At 45.0% G+C, this 17739-nt stretch overlaps 1 protein-coding gene across 2 annotated transcripts in view; it reads left to right on the forward strand.

Moving 5' to 3' along the window:
* The first annotated feature begins 17008 nt into the window (after positions 1-17008).
* Positions 17009-17739, forward strand: part of RERG (RAS like estrogen regulated growth inhibitor) — a 96395-nt gene continuing 95664 nt past the window's right edge. For both annotated transcript variants that reach the window (XM_033162523.1, XM_033162524.1), the window contains exon 1: positions 17009-17113. The gene's annotated coding sequence lies outside the window, so the exon portion shown is untranslated. The remainder of the gene's footprint in view (positions 17114-17739) is intronic.

Below are 17739 nucleotides of genomic sequence, written 5' to 3' on the forward strand. Positions count from 1 at the left end.
CCTTAAGGCTGACTACAGACTCCGACACCAGAGAGAAAACGGTTTATGAGAATGGAAGAAATATATAGATATTTGTTAAGAGGTGATTTTTTAAAATATATATATATATATATATCTGAAATTGGAATCAGAAAAAGTATAGGTTACAGTATAACAAAGTTAAGTGAAGAGAGGATAAAAGAAGTTAAGATGTGGAACTTGATGTTTATTGTTGTTGTTCAGTCATTCAGTCGTGTCCGACTCTTCGTGACCCCATGGACCAGAGTACGCCAGGCACGCCTATCCTTCACTGCCTCTCGCAGTTTGGCCAAACTCATGTTAGTAGCTTCAAGAACACTGTCCAACCATCTCATCCTCTGTCGTCCCCTTCTCCTTGTGCCCTCCATCCCCTTCATGGATCACTGCCTTGTCGTGGCGAAGGGGCTTGAATTACTCAGGCAAGCTATGGACAGGTCAAGATGGACAGGTCATAGCGGAGAGTTTGGACCAAACGTGATCCACCTGGAGAAGGAACTGGCAAGCCGCTCCAGTATCCCTGCCAAGAAAACTCCATGATGTTTATTAGATAAGAATAAGATTTAAAAAATTAAGATATTTTGATTATGATTGTTAAGTTAAGATTAGAAGTAAGAAAGTAGATTTTACAATGTTACAATGTTACTAAAGAAGATTAGAAATGAACGCAAAAGAGAGGATGTGAGGAAGTCCCAAGTTTAGGATTATAAAGAAGATGAGGTGAAGTAAATAATTGTTTTGTTTGTGTCTATTTTGTGTAGTTTATGTAGTGTTTGTATTTGTTTTTGTGTATTTTTATTGTTAAAACCTAATAAATTCTTATTAAAAAAAAAGTCCGTCCTTCCTTCATCCACTCCTCCCTACCCTTAAAAAAACCCTTCATTATCTTTATATATTTATTTGTTGCATTTTATTTATTTATTTATATTTATATCTTTTTTTATTTCAGTCTTATAAGAAGAAGTAAGAGTAGCATGTAATCCCTGTGCTCTGCTACTGAGAGATGGGGCTTCCTTGAAGGAAGGCAGAGGTAGACCCACTGGGGGGCATCTTGCCATGGGCCGCCTAAAATCTGGAACCAGCGCTATGGGGTGCAGTGTCTTTGTTTAGTGTGGCAACCAGTTTTCTTCCCGCTCACATGTGTCATAACACGAGGCATGCAATGAGTTTGCAGCTTGAAAGATTCTCAATCACACTGGATCTGCAAGGAATGATGGGGTCTCTCAGTACATCAGTAATGCGTCTAAACACTCAAATGCCTCACGGCTTTTTGCTGCTTACACCCCCCCCCCCACCAAAAAAACAACAACCCTTGTCAATTACTTTTGTCAGTTGCCACTTCAGCTTCTGATCAAAATCTAGCCACAATCAAGAATGAAGAGGAGGAGACCCAGAAACAGAGCTAGTTTGGGGCATTATATTTAAAAAAACCCACAAAAAACACCATGCAGTATTCCAGTATGTTTCCATGAGCTCAGTTGGCAAGAAGAAGCAGGCAAATGGGGTAGGTGATTTTCTATTCTGGTGAGGCACTGACCCTCTCTTCAACTCTTTGGATTACCTTGTACTAGCTATTTATCTCCCCGTGCTCTCTGTTTGTATCATTCAAGGCTATGTGTGCGGTCGATGGAAGACTGCTGAGGTCTTTCATCGTCAGCCCCCCCCCCTTTCACCTCCTGCAAATGCAGCTGCTACAGTTGTTACGTGAAATCATTAGGTCTACTTTGCAAGTCACGTTTTGCACTTGGGTTTTTGTACCTGCTGTAGAGAGAAGTGAGGGGCTGACCAACCCGGGAAGGTAGCCCACCTAGGAGAAGGAAAACTCTGGTCCTAAACCTCTGCTGCCTTGTGAGATATCTCCAGGAGAAGAATTTTTGTTGTTGTTCAGTCATTTAGTCGTGTCCGACTCTTCGTGACCCCATGGACCAGAGCACGCCAGGCACGCCTATCTTTCACTGCCTCCAACAATTTGGTCAAACTCATGCTAGTCGCTTCGAGAACACTGTCCAACCATCTCATCCTCTGTCGTCCCCTTCTCCTTGTGCCCTCCATCTTTCCCAACATCAGGGTCTTTTCCAGGGAGTCTTCTCTTCTCATGAGGTGGCCAAAGTATTGGAGCCTCAACTTCAGGATCTGTCCTTCCAGTGAGCACTCTCAGGGCTGATTTCTTTAAGGTTGGATAAGTTTGATCTTTTTGCAGTCCATGGGACTCTCAAGAGTCTCCTCCAGCACCATAATTCAAAAGCATCAATTCTTCGGCAACCAGTCTTCTTTATGTTCCAGCTCTCACTGCCATACATTATTACTGGGAAAACCATAGCTTTAACTATACGGACCTTTGTCGGCAAGGTGATGTCTCTGCTTTTTAAGATGCTGTGTAGGTTTGTCATTGCTTTCCTCCTAAGAAGCAGTCGTCTTCTAATTTCGTGACTGCTGTCACCATCTGCAGTGATCATGGAACCCAAGAAAGTGAAATCTCTCACTGCCTCCATTTCTTCCCCTTCTATTTGCCAGGAGATGATGGGACCAGTGGCCATGATCTTAGTTTTTTTAATGTTGAGCTTCAGACCATATTTTGCGCTCTCCTCTTTCACCCTCATTAAAAAGTTCTTTAATTCCTCCTCACTTTCTGCCATCAAGGTTGTGTCATCAGCATATCTGAGGTTGTTGATATTTCTTCCCGCAATCTTAATTCCGGTTTGGGATTCATCCAGTCCAGCCTTTCGCATGATGAATTCTGCATATAAGTTAAATAAGCCGGGAGACAATATACAGCCTTGTCATACTCCTTTCCCAATTTTGAACCAACCAGGAGAAGAATCCAATCTTGAGTGGAGTCTCTAAGATGGTTGGGTGGCACCTTGGACGCCTCCTTCCAGGTGAGCTGGTGCCAAACGTCTTGCTCTGCTTTCCTTTGGACCACAAGAGTGAGGCCAAGAGGGGGGCGGTCTTGTCATCTGGGCAGCCCAGGACCTCCATACACACTGCCCCGGCTTGTGTCCCAGGGAGGTCACTTGGGTGCTGCTAACGCAGCCATTTGACTCCACCCCTAGAGGTGTACTCCATTGTCTCTCAAGACAAGACAGATGCCAACAGCAAGAGAAGTATTCAGAAGCATTACTGCCTCTAACAGTTGAGACGCAGCATAGCAATCATGGCTAGTAATCAAGGCTGGCTGGCTGACCAAAATACCACCAGAGGAATCTCCACTGGTGATAGCATGCAGAAAGCCCCAAGGGGCATTCCAGGGGCAGGGAGGGCCTGAGCTAACCCTCCTGCCATCACTTGGCAGCATTAGTTCCTATCCCAGCTGGTTCCAGGCTGGAACAGTGGTGCAACTGACTCCCCTTCTGCCCTAGTTGGCATGAGCAGTGAGGCTGTGGGTGCAGGATTGAGCTGCCACTACATTACAACCCACCACTGCCCAGCCAGGGATTTGACTGTCCTGTTCGGCTTGTTACAGGAAAACAGCACAGCATCCTCAAATCTGTCAGGGACGGACAGCATGTTTCTGCTCGATCAGCATTGCCAAATTCATCAACACATAGCAAACGCACACGGTTTACCTTTTCAGACTGCCTGCTGACCTGCAAATCAAAAAAGTGCCAAATGAATTACGCAGCTATGAAATTAATCTCTCATTTGAAAAGGGCATCAATAACACAACAGAAAACTCCCCACTTCCCCCCGGTAATATTTCTGGTCTAATTAAAAATAAATAAATTCAAAGAGCTTAGCATAGCATGAAATTGCCTCCCATTTTCCTTATTCATATAGCAGAATAGTACCAGTCCCAAGTATGAATGTGCTGTGTGTTGCAGAGGTGCCTACGAGACTGTTGAAGTGTGTTTCTCCAAGCAGCAGCCCAGAATCGAAGGTGTTCCGAAATTGTCAGAGCAATCTGATGCTTTTGGATGGATGAGGATGCTCTGATGCGCCCACCCTATCAGCAGCATGCAACTCACGCCAGGCAGCCAATTAATCAATACTATATACAGTACATGTCACAATGACATGAGGGAAGCCCCAGAAGAAACAAACAGTGCATGTTTAAGCTGCAATAATTGAATGCAGATCTGTTTGTGAACTACCAGCGCCTGTCGGAGCAATGCGTCCATTGACATTTTCCCAATATTGGGAAATTTGCAGTTACGAAATATTGAAAAGCAAGGGTTCCTTGCACTGGAAATTGTAAGTAGCTAAGAGTACCGCTGGGAGGAGCACAGAGAGAAGAAACGCCATGGTGCATCTGCAGCAGCACAACTGGACGCCTTCATCTGCCTCGGCTGCAACAAAACATGTCTCTCCCATGTCAGTCTCTACAGCCACAGCAGTAGATGGAACCATCCAACAGCTTGACCTCATCCCCAAAGGCACACTCCTTCCTTGTCCAATGAGACAGATGGATGCCGACCAATCAAGAGTGAATACTCACCTTACTGTACATGTTTGTCAGTATTTGCATCCTTAGTCTGGATGAATTTAGAGAGTAGTTCTTAATGATATAATTATCACTATACATCAGAAGTGCATTTGGCACCTTCCTTGTATAGCTTTAAATATCTAAATATGTATCTGTAATGTGCCACCCATCCAATCAAAATCTGCCAGCTGATCCTTTGTATAGTGGACTATATTCTAGCTGAAGAAAGCACAGGAGGTGGGGAGGACTGTGGCTCTTCAGATGTTAGAATCACAGAATTGTAGAGCTGGAAGATCTAGTCTGAACCCCTGCAACAAGGGATTTTTCACCCAAAGTGGGGCTTGAACCCATGACCTTGAGATTAAGAGTCTCATGCTTTACTGCCTGAGCTATAAGGTCAGGGTGTCAGGCAGTGGTCTTCCTCCAGAGGGCAAAGGTTGTTCTTTCCCTCTTCTGTTGGCTTGGCAGATGGATTTTGACTGATGTTCAGGGTTTGATGGATCAACATAAATGGTGTCAAGAAAGCTTGCGTTTCTTTCCCCCCTTCAGTATTCAGCTTTGCTCATTATTTAAGCCATCCACATGGTTTCATCAAAAACATTCCTTGCCTCTGTTGGCATTTGGTCATAGAGTGACATGTTCCCTCCCGAGACGGGATTATTTAGATGAATATTCAAGCACGGGTGAGCGGATTTTCCCATTCTGTTACTTTCTTGTTCCAAGGATTCCCTCTGCCTGCTTTCCACATTCCTGCACACAGATTTAATTGGGAATATTTCTAAAAATTTACCCCTGAACTCCAGCCTGCACATTTTGCTATAGCTTAAGAGTCCCTTGCACTCGTCTGGCATCTTTTTCAACTCTACATTACCCAAGGGCATTGATAAAACACTGTAACAAATTAATAATTGCATCAAGGTGTCTTTTGTACAGTGTTTTATCAATGAACCAAAGTCCTCAGATGTTGTGTCCCTCTCAGGTCATCCGGCTTTTTCTGTGGTGGCACTCAGTAAGTGGAACTCCTTGCCTCAAGAGATTTGTTTAGCTTTGCTTTTATTTGTGTTCCACAGACAACCGGAAACTTTCCATTTTAAACATGCTTTTTCTGATTCTGTTACTACTTAGCAAATTGATTTGTGGCGCTGTCTCTTTTTGCTTTTGCTGCTGTTCTTATTGGACTGCTTATGATTTTTAACAGCTACATCATACATGGCTTTCATGTTTGCTTTTATATTTAAAGGCAATCCTACTTAATTCACACTTTCCAATACAAAACGCAAAGCAAAACACAGCCACCAATTGAAATTTGTGTTTCTCCAATACAATGCAGTGCAGTTCTCCAGTCAAGTACAGACTAGTGCATATATTAGAGAAAATGACATTACCCCCCCCCAAAAAAATTGCACCGCGTTACAGGAAAATGTTTTGCAAAAAATGTGTATATTAGGCAGAATTGCATGCAAAAGAATGCTTATATTAGAAGAAATTCGCAATAAAATGCTGGTGAATTTTCACGATAACTTTTTTTTTTTGCAAGATAAAAAAAAAGATCTCCAACTGATGTGGAAATGTGAGAACTGAACTTGAGACTGGAAAAATGAGAAAACTGACCCAAAAAGCTGTAATGGAAAGATTCACTCATGCCTATACACCAGCTCCAAATCTCCAAGCTCATCTGTGGCTGCAGGTTCCCCTTCTATCCATCAATGTTTATGAACAACAAAGATGTTCAGAAACCATCCTTTAATTATCCCAAGGACATCATCTGCAAAGGAGGGGAGTGGGGAGGATGGAATGTAGCATAGAAAAAAAATCAATATTAATGCGCCACATTAAATTAGATCAACCCCAGATTACCAAAGACATTCTATTCCATACAGTATCCTGCACATTTAATTTGTGGTTTGCTTTTCGGAATAAATTAGCGCCGCCACAGTATAATTAATTAAATTGGCATTAAAAATATATCAGCTGCTTAGTATTCTTCTGCGAGAAAGACAGGGTGGGTGGGAAACCCTGCAATGAATGTATCGTGCCCCTAGGAATAGGAATGCCATTAGCAACTAAGAGAAATTAAAGAATGCTTGCACACACTTGGGTGACATTTACAATTAAAACCATTCACTCAGCGAGATCTCTTTATCAACTCACCACCCTAGGGAAGCTTTGTTGAATTTTGAAGAAGGGACAGAGAGACCTTTCAAAGATGAGTGTGTATCCTTACAAACCTTGCCAGGCTGTGACTAGAATCCAGTTTAGCCCTGACATGCTAGCTTTCTATGTGTGGGGATGCCGTTCTTTCTTTTTATCTAGGACGATTCAAATATATGTCTCAACTTCGCAGTCTGAAATGGTGCAGCCAGACATGGGGTCACCACCTGGAAAACCAACAGTCAAAACAGGATATTTGGAATAAAGCTTGGAAACACTTCAGAATCAGATATAGATCCAGCAGCTTAGTTACCTTTAAAGTAAGCACAGTGACATTACCTTCCCTTCACTTAGTCAAAGTTTCCCATTGGATCTACCCTGAGCATGACTTTCAGTACAATCATAATCATGTCTACTCAGTAGTAAGACCCATTGAATTCAATGGAGCTTGCTCCTAGGTAGGTTGCAGCCCAAATTTGGGTCCAACCATATCTCTCTGGCTGCACACAAAAGGATTGCCTTTCTGGAAGGTCCATTTAGCTCAACATCCCATTTCCATATTTAATCACATAAACTACACAGTTGTGAAATGTCATGAGCAGAGCATGGTGGGGATGTTTGGGAGCTCCTAGGCAGAACAGTATAGCCAAAGATATACCGGTACTTTGGAACTCCCTGCCCATTGAGATTAGGCAGGCACCTTCATAACTTGCTTTTAATGTTTTTTTATTTTATTTGGTATTTTATTTGGCCTTAAAAACTGCTTAGAGTTCTTTTGTTCTAGTAAGCGGTATATACCGTATTGGCCCGAATATAAGCCACATCCAAATATAAGCCGCACCTTTAAAATTCAAGGGGGAGGGGAGACAATACCCAAATATAAGCCGCTCCCTTAAAATTCTGTAGGCACTCACATCCATTCCATTTTACCATGTGTCTGTTTCAGCAGCGATATTGCAAAAGCCAATTTTTGTAAGGTTGCAAATTTAAGTCGCACTTTAACTTTTGACAGTCAGAATTTGGAAAAAGAAGTGAGGCTTATATTCAGGCCAATACGGTATGTTTTGTAAAAGCAAATCAACAACTTTTGATCCTGATGTGGATGAGGGCCAATTGCATGGTCCCCCCCCCCGGTGGTTATGAAACAGCCAAGATTACAAAAAGAAACATCAAAATAAATATTAAAAACAAGACAAAAAGCAATTATGCATAAATGAACAGATCCAATTCAGCCCTACTTCAAAATATGCAGAAAATTAAGGTCCAAAGGTCTGCATGGATATAAAAGTGTTTTTGCCTGGTGCCTAAAAGCAGATAGTGATGGTACCAGGTGTGCCTCCCTGGGGACAGCGTTCCTCCAACAGGGAGCCACCACCAAAAAGGCTCATTCTGGTGTCACTTCACTTGTGGGGAGGCACACAGAGACGGGTCTATGCACTACATATTGAGTCACTGCGTTCCACCTATTAATACTGTACTGCACTTCCTTTTATTTGCCTTGAAACTACTGCCTGCCACTCTTGCTGACTGACCCACCCAGATGTCATGTCTACCTGCTGCTTGAGAGGAGAAGAGGCTGTAAAGTCAGCTCCTAGCCCTTCCTATCAAACGAGTAAACAAGCCCATTGTAGCCTGCATTTCAATCAGCTTAACGAAAGCCCCTCCGACAGGCAAAATGTGGTTTCATTCAATCAGCTGAAGCGAAGCCTGACCGAGATCTCCTCTGAAGGCTTTACAGCTTAAAATATCCGGGGGGGGGGGGACCATTGTTTCCAGAGATAGGAAGACAGTCTGGCAAATAAAAAGGCCTGGGTGACATTTCCCCCAAAGATGAATTAAGATGGCAAGTGGGATCTACAAGAAAATGTTGCAATGCTGCCGCTCAGTGTTTCAGGGCACCTCCATACAGCCAGCAATTTGAAGAAAGGATCTGAGCACAAATTGGGAAATTTAGCATTGTGCAGTTAAAGAGCCTATGCAGATTGCTGGGGTTGTGGGGTTTGTGTGTTTTTGCAGGTGTGTCCTTCCATTGATGCATTAATATTGGATTTATACTGGTCTGTCCACACACCAATGCACACTTTATTAGTTGTTCCAGAATGCTACCCCGATGCTTCCACATTAGTGCCATCTGGAGGGGCACTGCTGCACTACAGTACAACGAAAGCAAAACGGTAACAAAAATCCGGAACAGCTGCGGCACGAAAAGTTATAGGCATTTAGCAGAAGCAAATGGTATTGAAAGTGTGGTCTCTTACAACTGAGACTGAATCTCAGGGTTGTGGGTTCGAGTCCCGAGTTGGGCAAAAGATTCCTGCATTGCAGGGGGTCGGACTAGATTACCCTTGCGGTTCCGTCCCACTCTATGGTTCTGTGCTTGTCCAGGATTGCCCCCAAGGCACAATAAAATGGACACCTGGAGTTTCCCAAAACATATACCCTAGCACAACAAATCCACTTTTAAAACGAAACGGACTTTTGCAGTTAGGAAAGTGGCGTGGGTATACATTGAAAAGCGTGGGGAGAACGATGATTTACAGGAAGACATCCAAACACCTTGTAGTCAAATCAGGATGAATGCTCATTGCTTGCATAACCTAGGTAAAGGTAAAGGGACCCCTGACCATCAGGTCCAGTCGTGTCCGACTCTGGGGTTGCGGCGCTCATCTCGCTCTATAGGCCAAGGGAGCCGGCGTTTGTCCGCAGACAGCTTCCGGGTCATGTGGCCAGCATGACAAAGCCGCTTCTGACGAACCAGAGCAGCGCACGGAAATGCCGTTTACCTTCCCGCTGAAGCGGTCCCTATTTATCTACTTGCACTTTAATGTGCTTTCGAACTGCTAGGTGGGCAGGAGCTGGGGCCGAGCAACGGAGCTCACCCCGTGGCAGGGATTCGAACCGCCGACCTACTGTGACGTTAACATATGAGAGCGCTGGAGGTGAAATAGTTAAACAGGTTACCCAATCAGAACCCAGGGGTGGAGTCAGAGGGACTATAAAACCAGCTCTGGGAGAGGAGAGGAGTTCATTGGCAGGTTGGGTGGAGTGGGAGTGAATTGGGAGAGAGTCTGTGGGTAGGTTGCGTTAGTGTGGCAGAATAAGCTGAGTCAGGAACAGTTAGGAGCTAAGAAGGCAAGTAAAAAACGGAGAGGTAGTTTAGGGAATGAGAGCAGGGAGAGGAAGTCATAGGTCTGGATAGGCACCCCATGAATGTAATTGACTGAGATCGTTTATGAAACCACGCGCTTGTTAAACTACAATAAATAAACAGAAGTTTTATGTTACAATTTAACCCTGACTGGACTCAGTATTTTACCAGGTAGGGCCTGGTTGGTGGCAGCGAGAAATAAAGTGGTGGCACAGGGATCAATAGACGGTGAAACGTCTGGGGACCCTGTGTGATCGCCACACCTACTCACAAACAAACCAGAACGGACACCCAATAAAGACCAGATAGAATCTAACCTCCTTGTAAGCTTTGAGCAAGCAAATCAGGGCGAATGTTCAGGAGCCCAGAATCCGTCAGCCATGCTGATTTTCAGATTTGGAAGTGGATGTTTCCACTGCTGAAATTATCTGCATGTGATGGATTTCTCTGGAGCCTCAGGAGATCCTTGAAAACTTGTGCAAATCCATTTTAATTGCACTGACTCGTGGAAACACCCAGCTTAACCTAGACCCGTTGCCTGTTACTGTGTAGAGTTTGTGTTAAAATTAATCCTCTTCGAAAGATTTCTCCATGAAACAGATGCCATCTGGCCACCTTTTCTGTCTCTCGGAAACGGTAATCAGTCTGTCTAGACGAAGAGTTGATGATTACAGAAACCAAACTTGTCTACGGGCCATGGACACAAAATAGCAGCTGCTCAGTGGCCCCTTGAAGCAGCTCCACCAAGGCCAAACGAGACACGTGGAGGTGGCAGCAGGCTCAAGCTTTGAACCAAGAAACCTGGTGTAGGAGGAGAGGGATTGCTGCTCCATAGAAGAAGAAGAAGAAGAGTTTGGATTTGATATCCCGCTTTTCACTACCCGAAGGAGTCTCAAAGCGGCTAACATTCTCCTTTCCCTTCCTCCCCCACAACAAACACTCTGTGAGGTGAGTGGGGCTGAGAGACTTCAAAGAAGTGTGACTAGCCCAAGGTCACCCAGCAGCTGCATGTGGAGGAGCGGAGACGCGAACCCGGTTCACCAGATTACGAGTATACCACTCTTAACCACTACACCACACATAGTGCCCCCGCCTTCAGAGTGACAGGAAGGGAAACTGCAGCCAAGCAGCTCAGAAGTGATCAATCAGGTGAACCTGGGAAGCCCAGCTGCAGTAGGGTAGTGGCAAATTCACCAGTGCTGTATCTCTTCCCTATAGTCATAGCCATGTCCCCTCACAGCTACATACAGGTGAAACTCGAAAAAATTAGAATATCGTGGAAAAGTTCATTTATGTAATCAATTGTCTTCGTTAGCTACTGGAGTTTAATATATGAGATGGACTCATGACACGCAAAGTGAGATATGTCAAGCCTTTATTTGTTATAATTGTGATGATTATGGTTTCCAGCTGATGAAAACCCCAAAGTTGAGATTGTTAACTTGGGGTTCTCATCAGCTGTACGCCATAATCATCACAATTATAACAAATAAAGGCTTGACATATCTCGCTTTGCATGTCATGAGTCTATCTCATATATTAGTTTCACCTTTTAAGTTGAATTACTGAAATAAATGAACCTTTCCACGATATTCTAATTTTTCGAGTTTCACCTGTACCTTTCTAATAGGATGCAACCATTGTAACCAAAAAAAGAGAAGAAAGGAAGGAAGGAGCTAACAAAAAACTGCCTGACACTATAGGTAGCCATATCAGTCAGTACAACTGCCTTACTTCCCATTGTGCCACCCATGTAGATCTGTTCATATCTCACGTTAAGTGGATTATGAAGCACAATCTTTAGTTTGCCTTCTTCAGACCAATTGCTAACAAAGAACATGGCCTTTCATCCAAATGCTTCATGGCACCCTATTGGCTGCAGCCGACAAATTGTCTTTCAGTATCCAGGCAACGGAGCCGGTAAATATTTCCATCGGCTTCCCTTTTTGTTCATTCATAAAAGAAAAAGGGAAAAGGGGGCAGGTCAACAAGACAATCTGTGGGCCAATCCTTTTAGTCTAGCAACACTAAGGCAATTGGGGGGTGGGGAGCAGGATTGATTCACAGATGACAGCTCACTGCTGGCTGGTCGCTGCTTAGCTTCAGAACCATTCATGTTTAGACCAATCGATTCACTATGTTTTGGACAAGGGATTTCATCTCCCTGCAAGCAAACCTCAAATATACAGCAATCCATATTCTGTTAAATGTGAAACACTGGTTGGCAACCCTGCACTGAGATTGCTTAATGCATGTGTGAATAGGGCAGTGGTAGAAAGTGAGGTTCTTTGAAACGCTATGGTGCACTTGTAGCAGCAAAGCAGGATGCATTCACCTGCCCCACTTGCAATAAAATATGTCTCTCCCATATTGGTCTCTGCAGCCACAGAAGGTGCTGTAACTCTCCAGCAGTTTGAGGCACACTCTTCCGTTGTCTTTTGAGATAGCCAACAACTGCATCTACCTTCCTCTCAAGTCACTCCAATCAACCATCTTGCTGTAGACACTGGGGCTCCAGTGCTGGGATAGCTCAGTCGGTAGAGCATGAGACTCTTGATCCCAGGGTCATGGGTTCGAGCCCCATGTCAGCCGAATGATTCCTGCATTTCAGGGGGCTGGACTAGATGAGCCTCATCATCCCTTTCAACTCTACGATTCTATGAAATGCATGGAGCAACCTCCACCGGCATTGATTCTCTTCACACACATCCCTTTGTGGGTGCTCAGCTGTCCCCTTCGACTCACGTGAATGGGGGCATCCTGGATATGCCGCTGTACCCAGACTTTGTAATTCCTTATTTAGGGAAGTTCATCCTGCTTACTGCTTGCTGGCATTCCACCACAGTGTGGAGACCTTCTTTCCTTTATTTAGTTGATTTATAGCCAGCTTACTATAGAGAAAAATATACTGGAGCCATTTGCAATCGGGTATCTCGTGGGTAAAGTTTCATGGTGCGAGGTTGATTTGCGTACCTCAAATAGATACTGAAAATTAATAGAAGTCACAAAGTTTCACCGGTTCCCACAGTGATATGATAGATCGCTGATGGGAGCATTTTAATCCAGCCTTTTTGTGAGCACAACCGTGGCCTGTAGGTGGTGCTATCAAACTGCATTCGCAACCAAGCAGTAGGCACCAATGATATCATGGAAGAAGCATTACGGCTTTCCCGCTTGCTATGTTGTTGTTGTTCAGTCATTCAGTCGTGTCCGACTCTTCGTGAACCCATGGACCAGAGCACGCCAGGCACGCCTATCTTTCACTGCCTCCCGCAGTTTGGCCAAACTCATGCTAGCCGCTTCGAGAACACTGTCCGACCATCTCATCCTCTGTCGTCCCCTTCTCCTTGTGCCCTCCATCTTTCCCAACATCAGGGTCTTTTCCAGGGAGTCTTCTCTTCTCATGAGGTGGCCAAAGTACTGGAGCCTCAACTTGTTGGTCTGCCATAGTTGAAACAAAATAGAAAATTCTTTCCAATAGCACCTTAGAGACCAACTGAGTTTGTTCTTGGTATGAGCTTTTGTGTGCATGCACACGAAAGCTCATACCAAGAACAAACTCAGTTGGTCTCTAAGGTGCTACTGGAAAGAATTTTCATAGACCAGTTGCTTAGACTACAGAATCAAATTTAGGAGAGTTCTTATATAGTGCCTTTCAAATATAGACTCATGGAACTGTAGAATTGGAAGGGACCCCTGTGCACACTTTCTCCTGGGATGCAATACAACAACCACAACAAAACCAGGTCTAGCCTCCTCCTCTGATATTGGGGGTGTCTTGCATCTGATGAAACAGGGTCCACTGGCTTGAAAACTGATGCCATTAAAACTGATGCCATGTGTTGGTCTGCCATGTTGTTGTTGTTCAGTCGTTCAGTCGTGTCCGGCTCTTCATGACCCCCATGGACCAGAGCACGCCTATCCTTCACTGCCTCTCGCAGTTTGGCCAAACTCATGTTAGTAGCTTCGAGAACACTGTCCAACCATCTCATCCTCTGTCGTCCCCTTCTCCTTGTGCCCTCCATCTTTACCAACATCAGGGTCTTTTCTAGGGAGTCTTCTCTTCTCATGAGGTGGCCAAAGTACTGGAGCCTCAGCTTCAGGATCTGTCCTTCCAGTGAGCACTCAGGGCTGATTTCTTTGAGAATGGATAGGTTTGACCTTCTTGCAGTCCATGGGACTCTCAAGAGTCTCCTCCAGCACCATAATTCAAAAGCATCAATTCTTCGGCGATCAGCCTTCTTGATGGTCCAGCCCTTGCTATGTAGCTTTCGAACTTTAATATTCCACTTGGGTGAGTTTTTTTTTTTAAAAAAAAATTGCCACAATAGGTATCAACATAGCACACTAATGCATCTGCTGCCTGCTTCACTAAGGGGCACATGCTTTCTGAAGAATGGGAGGGTGGGTTGCTTGCTTTGGAGAGGGGAAAATATCAATGCCTTGCTTTCTTTCAAAAGCTGGACCTTTAGGCATGCTTCTGAGGAGGGGAATTGAAAGCAATTGATTAAGAGACCAATTAAGCAGGTGGGAGATGGAGGTAAATCTTGAACAAGGCCCAAAGACAGAAGGACTATATGAATGGGCTAAGACAAGACCTGAATTCTAGCACTTACCTGCCAGATCTTTGTCTTCATCTTTCTGCTGTTAATAAATATATATTATTTCAAAGTGGTGGAGCATGTACCTAGGGTGCTGGCTTTTCAGGGAGTGGCATATTTTGGGAGGGTAGGGGGGTGGTAGTTACACAAGCCTCTAGCACAATGCCTAAGAGCCATTATGGAAAAAGAATAACAGAAATTCTAGTCCTACAGGGGTTTGACTCATCGCCAATTTCCAGGTCTGCATTGAAGCAGACCTCATGTGGGTTGCAAAGACAATTCGCCGGAAAACCTCTACGGACCGGTATTGATTCTTTCTCCCCTTATTGCAAGCCTCGTCTCGTTTCTAAGAGAGTACCTTGAATTAAAAATAACCCCTGAGCAGTAGCAACTGATTGGAAACGTGCTTCTTTTCAAAGTGAAGGAACGAGCTCGCTCCCCAAAGAACCCTGTTATAGCTTGTTAAAGGACTCTTAAAGAAAAATGTTCACTGCGAATAAAGCAAATATATATGGACGTGGAATTTGGTCACAAATTGCCCCAGAGTCTACTTCACTCGAAAGCACATCCAGTAAGTTCATAATTCAAACTGGTCTTGAAAAGGGGCCAAGGAGAGACAGCCTCCGTTCCCAAATAGATGTGTTGAACAACTCCCATCAGTACCAGCCAGAATGGCCAAAGGTCAGGGATGATCATCGTTTCAGTCCAAAAAATCTGAAGGGCACCAGGCTGATATTAAGAATGAACCCGAGCTGACAGTAGAAGTGGAACAAAGCAGTGAAGGGCATTCACTTTGGCCCGATGTCAGGCATTACCTTCAGCAATTGCAAGAAGGCCGTTATGAGAAGATACCCCATGAAGAAAGGAAATGCCCTTGTGGTGCGGGGCAGCAGGAAACATTAGAACATGTCTTCTTCTACTGCAAGTATTATACGGACGTCCGAGCAAGGTTTATCCAACCCATTTTAGATAAGTCTCCCGGGCTTTCAGAACAACATAATATCTCATTGCTATTACAGGATGAAAGCCCAGAAATCACTTACGCTGTCGCCAGATTCTGTGCAGCCTTGATAGATATACGTCGAAAGATGGTCTGTGATGTAAATCAACTTTAAATAGTGGCCTAAAATATTGTTGGATCTATATTTTAGTAGCCTATCTCATAGAACCGATACCCGAGTCTAAATTTTATTAAAGTCGGGCTGGATATGTTGAATATGCCCCCATCATGTAATGAGTACCCATTTAAACATATATTTTTTACATCGTTTTTATAAATGCAAATATCTTGTTTTATGCTGGTCTGTGATCGAATAAAGTATATTCATTCATTCATACATACACCAATAGCCTTCCACATACTTCTCTAATTCTCTTTTAAAGCCATCCAAGTTGGTAGCCATCGCTGCCTCTTGTGGGAGGGAGTTCCACAGTTTAACTACATGCACCATGGGGGGGGGGAAGCATTTTCTTCTCGCCTGCCCTTGAACTTTCCAACATTCAGCTTTACCCAACATTCAGTATCACACAGATCTGGCAGAAGAGGATGGCAAGAGTGGTGGGAAGATTCAAGGATGTTCCAGTAAACATTTCAACATTTCTGTGTAATATAGTATAATACCACAATTTATTTATTTGCAGAATATGGATAGATACCTTTTCAGAAGGAGAGCAAGAGCATCAAGTGAAGCTGGGGACAATCCCAGTTGCCGTTTGTAATTATATTTTGGGAATGATTCATGTTCTTGGGTAGCTGCATTGTTTTATAGGCTACTTACTGGATGCCCCCTGATCATATTTTAAAGCAGTTGTGTTCTATGTTACTCATCAAGCACCGGTAGGGGTGTAGCCAGTGTGGTGTAGTGGTTAAGAGTGGTAGACTCCTAATCTGGGGAACTGGGTTCGCGTCTCCGCTCCTCCACATGCAGCTGCTGGGTGACCTTGGGCCAGTCTTTGAAGTTTCTCAGCCCCACTCACCTCACAGAGTGTTTGTTGTGGGGGAGGAAGGGAAAGGAGAATGTTAGCCCGTTTGAGACCACTTCGGGAAAAGCGGGATATCAAATCCAAAGCGGGATATCAAATCCAAACTCTTCTTCTTCTTCTTCTTGTTCTCCAATGTATTTCTTATAGAGAAAAAATTCGGTGAGCAAATTTTTGCTGAAAGTGTGGCCCAGAGAGGGGAAATTGAGCACTGCTGCTCTAGCCACTTTTCTCATTCCCGCGCATCATTTTGTACTCCACGCTTCCCCTTTACTCGCCTTTTACCCAAACTAAACAAAAAACCAGTGTGGCAACCTTTCCTCATCGGTGAGCCGTTCAAACCTTTCGGGTCGTGCGTTCTTCTCGCTGCGCGAAAGCGCACCCTAGAAAATAAACTCTGCCTCCCCACCTCTCGGCTGCCCTTTTTTTGTATGCGGTCCCCCGAGCCGCCTTGAAGCCCGGCGGCCTGCCGGTGGCGCCCTAGAGCTTCCTTTCCCCACTATTGAAAAAACCGGCGGCGTGATTCGCTGCTCCCACAGCGTTGCCGGCAAGCGAGGGAGACGCGTCGGGCTGGTTTGGAGCGCTGCGCGCCGCGCCGTCTTTTTTAACGCCGCAGTCTCTGCCGCTAGCCGAAGGAATCCGGGAGGCTGTCCATGGCTCCGCGGCCGAGGCGGCGCCTCTGATCCGGACACCGGTTCCCTACGCTGCCGCAGCGCCGCAGGCTCGCCGGGCTGGAGGCGGGCGGGGAAAGACCTGACCTCAAGGGGCCGCCTCCCGAAGCGCAGGCTGAGCGAGGTGAGTCGGTTTCGCCGGATGGGAAGGGTGATTCCCCCCCCCCTTTCATCGCTGCGGCAAAAGCACAGGAAAAAAGTGCCGCCGCCACAAGCTTGCAGATCTCCGGGATCGTGGGCGGGTAATCTGCATTTAAAATGTGCCAGAAAGGAACAGTTTTGTTTCGTCCTTCCCAAGGATGAACGGGGAGGAGAGCGGAGAGAAGTCTCCTAGGTTTAAAAGCCAGAGCATGAGACTCTGAATCTCAGGGTGGTGGGTTCGAGTGCCGCTTTGGGCGAAAGATTCCTGCATTGCAGGGGGTTGGACTAGATGACCCTTGGAGTGCCTTCCCACTCTACGGTTCTGTGATTGTCAGGCAGAAAATGACAGCGAGAGAAAGAGTGAAAAGGGAGACGGGCTTCCTGGAAGGGGTCCTTCTTCTGCCTGTAGGGGACCTCTTTGCAACAACAGCATCACAAAACTGGAAGCTTACATATCTTGTTTATTCTTTTTATCGGTTGCATTTATGCTCCACCTTTTTCCTCCTGCTCCTCATTTAATCCGCACAACAACCTTGCGAGGTAGGTTAGTTTGAGAGGCAGCGGCTGGCCCAAGGTCACCCAGCAAGCTTCATGGCCGAGCGACAATTC

This window comes from Lacerta agilis, chromosome 10, assembly GCF_009819535.1.
Source record: "Lacerta agilis isolate rLacAgi1 chromosome 10, rLacAgi1.pri, whole genome shotgun sequence".
In the NCBI taxonomy this organism is placed as follows: domain Eukaryota; kingdom Metazoa; phylum Chordata; class Lepidosauria; order Squamata; family Lacertidae; genus Lacerta; species Lacerta agilis.